Here is a 6,611-nt window from a genome sequence, read left to right as displayed (position 1 = left end):
CCCCGGCGCCGGCGCGGCTGCGGGCCCCGGAGGCCGTCCCGGCGGGTGACACCGCCGGTGGCTGTGTGGCCGACGCGCTCTCTCCTCCACCTTCCCGTTCGCGACAAAGGTTTGGCGCTCGTGACACCGAACCCAACCTTCCGAGGCGTTTCCAGGGGGGCTGCGAGTTAGGAATCATCTCATTCCTGGAGAAAGAGCCTCAGGAGGCCTCTTCCGTGACCATTCGAGTTTCGGCGCCGGCACCTAAAATCTAGAATTGCCCGGTAAAATTCCCAAGAAGGCCCAGGCAGGTCTCTCTGGCAATGCCAGGTATTAGGAATTTCTTGCAAACAGGAACTTCCATTAAGGGTAATTTAGAGAAAAATGACTGTTCCTTCCCCCCTCCCCATAAATATATAAACAGAAAGCAGTCGCTTTTATGTGTCTTTCCAGCCTTTCCAGGTTATCTAAATACACATCTTCCACATCATTGACTTATGTGTACACCCTTTTTATTTATTGTTTTTGAGAGGACTCCTGAGAAGCCAGACCCTCTCCCTGGACTCAGTCTTCTGACTTTCCCTGACTGAGCCCCTGAAGTAAGAAGGATTGCCCCAGATGCCTTCTGCTTGGCGTGCTTGCTTTCTCTTTAGACACTCCCTTCAGCCACTCCCTCTCGCCTGGCGGCAAGTTACAGGGTACCTGGCTTCCAAATAAGGAGACCATCCTGGGCATCTGGGAAGTGGCTCCTGTGCCTCCTGAAGATGAACTCTTCCCTCCCCACCCCCAGCCCCCCCCACCCCCGCCGTCATCCCACGATTCTGGTACTGACACATCCACAGAGTGGATAGTTGAAACCCAAGAATGTCACCGCCAGAAAGAATTTTTAATTCTTGTAGGAGACCCAGGCAGAGCTGGAGAAACTCAAGAATGGAAGAGCTGAGTACAGGCTAGTGGCCGGAGAAGGTGTGGGCTTTCCAGAAACCTGAACTCCCTCCCAGCTGCCCCTCCCTGTCCTGACTTGCAAAGGTTGCTTTGTGCTTTGACAGACAGGGGAGGCCTGGGTTGGAAAGGGCCTGTGTTTTAAGGCAGGAATGCCTTACTGGTCCAGTGTTCTAGTGGAGAGCTCTGCTGTTATTTCTGGAATCCCTGGGGCCGGGCTGCAGACACAAGAGTGTTTATGGCCGTGTGGGCTGGGGTGGAGCCGGACACCAAGAAATCCCAGTGGAAAGTATTTGCATGTGGAAGGTCAGATAAAATGCTTTCTGTATGACCAGTGCATTTCAAGCTTACTGAAATTAGAGACAACCCAAGCAAGAGGAGAAATCAGTGGGGGTGGGTGGAGGATGGAGACCCTGGAGGGGAATTACTTACGGGGGTGGGGACTGAACCACTGTAGTGGGGAGGGAGGAAAGGGGCAAGCACCCTAATTCTCTGCCGGCAAGACTGGGCTGCCTGGCCCTCTCTCTGGGGCACCGCTAGGTTTTTTGGTTGTTTGGGGGTTTTTTGCTTGCTTTCTGTCACTCCGGTCTTAACATTTCTGATTTTCAAGCATCGAATATATACTGAGCATAACTCCTATAGCTCTGATCATCTGGGATCGTGGGTGAAAAGTGCTTTGCATCAGTGGCGCACACTAAAATTGTCAAGTGTTTTAGGAGAGTCCAGAAGCACAGGTGTGTGCCTGACCCTGCACGTGACAGGACTTAGGTGGGAGAAGGCGGGGGAGCCTGAATCCCCAGACACACAGAGCTAACAGGCTACGTCATTCCGTGTCGAGCTCTTTTAAATCTTTTGCAAGTGCTAACACGCGTTCTGCTCAGCGACACCTCAGCGCGCCTGCTTTCACGGCCAAGGCCTCCGCTTCACAGATAGGAAAAGTGAGGTACAGAAATTACGAGCCACACCGCTAGTGGGGGGCAGGGCCTGGACAGCAGAGCACAGTCTGGGGCTGAAGCCCTCCCAGACATCTCAGAGCTCTAGAGACCCCAGGGCAGATCAGAAGGTTCTGTCCTCCAGGTGTTTCACCCTAGAAAATAGGAGCTGCAGGGGAGATGTGAGGGCAGCAGTCTAGGGAACAGACTGCTAGCAAATAACCGAGAAGTTATTACTTTCTTCGCTGACTTTGTTATTTTTTCTAAATGACTTGGTGAGAAGAAGCTGCTGGAGCAGGAGGCACGCACTGAACTTGAAGGCAGAGGAGTGTAAATCCCAGCCTTGCTATTTATTTGGGGTTGGACCTTGGGCATCATGATCCTTTTTAACCTCGGCTTCCTGACCTGCTAAATAATCCCTACCTCAGCGAGTTCTCTAAACGCCGGCCAGGTCACACGTGTGCAGTAAACATGACCTCTCCTTTCCCTCGGCTAGGGGGTAGGTCTAGGGAGAGGAAAGAGACCCCAGTCTTGCAGCAAGGGGCCTCTGAGCCTCAAGAAACAGTCGGGAAGGGTTATTTCTTGAATTATCCTTTAATTCGTGGGGTAAATGACTAAATTCAACAACATCTCAGCCCTGGAACCAGAGAAAATTCCCTAGCAAGTGCGCTTTCAACTTCATCTGCAACATTTGCTCCTCCTGGATGGCAACGGACAGCTTTCAGACGCGTCCTGACACATTGGCCCTGGGCTGGGTCTCTAGCCCACAAGCCCACCCTGCCATTTTGGAATTTGAATTTGCTAATTCTTTATCAACTCTCTCTCTGTCTCTCCCAGACCTACACATATACAGTGGTCAATAGGTATACACACATGGATGATTGATAGTTAGGTAGGTCGGCGATGATGAATGGATCGATATAGGTGATAGGTGACAGATCAGTCCACGGATAGATGCATCCATTGTTCTGCTTCTCTGAAGAACTGTGGCTGATCCTTTCAGAAACTTTTTTCACCCAACAAATGAGATGCTATCTCTGAAAAACTGTTTTTCCAGTTTCTCCTCTCTCCCTGGCCAGACCAGACCGTGAGCTCCCTGAGGATTAGAGATTTCTTTTTGACCTTGTATCCTTAGTGCCCTCCCAACAAAAAGTCACTGGTCTTCACTTGAAGAAGCCAAAGCTCGGGGAAACTAAATTACCTGCCAAGTTATAAGCTGCAGAGTTAAGATTCAAAAACAGTTCTGTCTGATGTCCGCCTTCCGGGACAAGAAGCAAGAGAGCGTGGTCCCTGCAGAGGGAGGCGAGGCTCGGGGCTGGGAGCCAGTTAGTGCCGGGGGTGCTGGCTAAGACTTGAGCGGCCAGTGAGCCAGCCGCTAGCTTATCACTCCACGCTCAGCGCATTGGCGCACACCGCCTCCCTGGTCTGTTCCATTTAGTCGGTTACCTGTCTGTCCCTTCCTCCTCTCCCACCTTCCCAAGTTCATCTGGAGTCTCGCGGGACTCTGGCCTGCCAGAGGCATGCAGTGAAGGTTTGATTTGAAAGCAGCTTCAGGCGGACATCTCCAGTCTCAGCAACCACTTGCCTCACGCGCTTGCTGGGCGCCTGGCATGTGAGGTCACCAGCATGGCAGTCGGTTCCCAAAGGGAAGTTCCCACGGTGACATATTCCGCGGCATAAGTGCACCAAGAACCTCAACGCTGTCAAGAGAGCCCTGAGGGGTCAGAGGTAGCTTCGAACGTGCCTCCACTGACACACAGGCACGGCAAGTCCTCCCTCGTCATCGACGACGACGGCCCTTGGCACTGTGGCTCTGGCTTTACGCGAGCCCACGCCTGTCGAGACAGGTCCTCGCTAAGTCAGTTTGCTCGGGGAAGCCTGGGATTTCTTTCTTGTCACCAAGCCTTAAGGAGGTGTATTGCCACTCTGAGGAGCTGCTGTGCTCGCAGAGGGGCGAAGGGGTGTCCTCACCCTTAGCTCAGCTGGGCTCGGTTTCCTCTTAGTGCATTCGCCCCAATGGTAAACGGGTCTCCCGCGTGGCAGCCATTTCGGCGTGCTGATTCCCAAGATGACCAAGGCACAGAGGGCGCAGTCCTGGAGCGTCCCCTGTCCCCTCCAGCCCTCATGTGTCCGTTACCGACGTGTAAGCCCAGGACGGCAGAAGGCTTGTTTAGAAAGCAGAGTGGAATCACCCGGGGAGCGCCCCTTCCCCTAATGATTCTGAGCAGAGAGCAGAGGAGGAGCCGGGCTCCAGGGATCCTGCGGGCAGACCTGGGATCCAGTCTACTTCTGAAATCTGTGCCAGGCACTCTGTTGGCATGTGGAAGCAATGGATCTAAAAAAAGCTGACGAAAAAGCTCAAGAGGCTGGTGTGACTTAGTGGAAGGGCGCCTGACCCACATCCTCGGGCGGGGCGGGGCGGGCAGCGGCGAGCCTCCGTCACGCGCAGAGTGCTCACCCTGTTCTCATTTTGTGACTTTCTCCCTCCCTCTGCCATCTGTCTATGTATCTAACCACCTATCAAAGGACGGGTCTGTCACCTACCCCTGTGTAGCTGTTTACCTATGGATCTACATAGTTTTTAATGTCCAGTTTGCTTTGGTTTATAAAGCAAAGAATCTTTCACCATCTCCCCAATTATGACTCATCTGCAGACAATTCAGGACAAGCGAAAGGACACAGAGCAGCGAGAACAATGCACACAGGAGTCGATTGTGAGGTCCTCACACAAAGCGCCATGGAAGCTGCAAGGAGACATGCATGTAGGCTGGCCACATGCAGATCTCAGGCCTCCGAAGTTCCCTGGAGAAAGGGGGTCACGCCAGGAAAAGGGGGGAGCTGCAGACACCACGATGGCTTGTGTTGCTCTCCTTCCCTCTCCTGGGTAGAAGCGTCTGGAAGGCAGGAGGGCCAATACTCCTGCGCAAGAGTCAGCGGTGGCCAGGGCCGAACCCTGAGGGGTGGCTCTGGTGTCATGTGGGGACGCACGTTCTGGGGAGCCTTGGCCTCCTGGGCCTTCAGCAGGGTGACATCATAAAACAGGCAGCCTGGCTTGGGAGTGGCTTCCCGGCACCAGGCTTTCTGCAGCAGGTAGCTGCCGCTCCAGGCTACACCGAAGCCCGACTCTCCTGCTTCAGCCCACAACTCACTGGAAGTTTCTCTTGAGCAGGTTACCTAATCACCCTGGGCCTCAGTGTCCTCTTTATAAAGCGGGGTGCTGATAATCATACCTATCTCGTCAGGCCATTAGGCGGTGCGATGCCCTGAGAGACAAGGGCTGTGACCAGTGCTGGTTAGATAGAACCAACCCGAAAGCTTCCAGGACTCCCAGCGCCCTCAGGAACACCCCACCTCCTCTCCTGGATCTCCACTCCTTCTTTATTGTGCTTTGAACCCTTCTGAACTTTGCTCCTGCTGCCTCCCTCCACTCCCTCATGAGTCCCTTTCATCTCAGAGCCTCAGCAGAAAGGGCACTTCCTCTTGGCCAGTCCCTGGGTGAGCGCCCCAACCTGTGACCCCGACCGCGCCTGGCTGAAGGCACCAGGGAGGCAGAGCTATGTGTCCCACCTGGGTAGTGTCTGTGCCGAGCATGGCAGGGCTTGGCAGGGGCTTTGGGGAACCAAGAAACGGATGCCAGCATGGACGAATTAACCCAGGCTGGAAGGAGGAGTCCTGGCCAGGCACGTTGTGGCCAGTGCCCGGGAGATCTCAGGGTTGCTCAGGACACTGGTCAGGTCCAGCCCCGCTGGAGGCCTGGGGGGCTTTGGTTGGGAAAGGCTGGAAGCTCCACTCCCTGGCCTCCCTCCGCTGTCCCTTCCAGATCTGTAAACCCCAATTGCACCGGAACACGGGTCGTTAAAGAATGCAGGGAATGTTTTGCAGGGAAAGACTCCTTTGGAGGATGAATAACCCCTGCTATATTCAGACCCTTTCTCTTCTGGATTTTCTTAAAAGCAGAATAAGCGCAGGGAAGAAATGGCCCGGAAGGGGGAGGGGTGGCACATCCATCTAACAAAACAGTAAAAGCTGTTCCATCAAAAGCCACCCCTGGAAGAAAGTGGACCCCCCATGGCCACCCTGTAGTGGTGAGCCACAGGCGCCCCAAGACGCCATCGCGAGGATCCACTCAGGGGGCAAAGGCTCCCCAGCCACACTTGGGCCTGCACCTCGAGACTCAGCCAGAGTGGCGGAGCCACAGCCACGGAGAAGGCTGGCACGGGGCAGAGTCCGACTTGGTTCGTACAGAACGCAGCAGCCACGGCCTGGCCGCCACGCCCGCTTCCTGAAAAGGGCAGGGACAGCCGCTTCTGGAGCCATGAGCCCAATAAAAGAGACTTCTTTAACGTGCAGGATGTCAGTGGAATGAGCGTGGAGCCAAAGGCGGCCCTTTGGGGTCTTTTGGGAAGTGGTCGCAGCCCCTGAGCCGCCCACCTGGAGGCTGCAGAGGCCGAAGCTCACCCTGGACGTGAGCGGGAGGCCACTGGGCCCATGGTCCTGACTTTCCCAGGCCTGGCCCCGGTGCCACAGGCCCTCAGCACGTAAGTACAGTCAGCTGGGAGCAGCTGGAGCAGCTGTCCCCTCCCCTCCCCTCCCTGAAGGCCAGGGTGCCAGCGTGGTTGAGGGTAATTACTGCACCCAAGCCTTAGGTGCCAGTGACAGAAACAGGCTCACTGATGGACAGATGAGACCGTCACTTCCACCCTCGGTGAGGGGCCTGGCTAACCTGGGCGGGCATGGGCGGGCAGGCGGGCAGCCAAA

The sequence above is a fragment of the Condylura cristata genome, unplaced genomic scaffold (genome assembly GCF_000260355.1).
Source record: "Condylura cristata isolate star-nosed mole 26May11 unplaced genomic scaffold, ConCri1.0 scaffold00020, whole genome shotgun sequence".
Classification (NCBI taxonomy): Eukaryota; Metazoa; Chordata; class Mammalia; order Eulipotyphla; family Talpidae; genus Condylura; species Condylura cristata.
Note: the sequence above shows the minus strand (reverse complement) of the source record.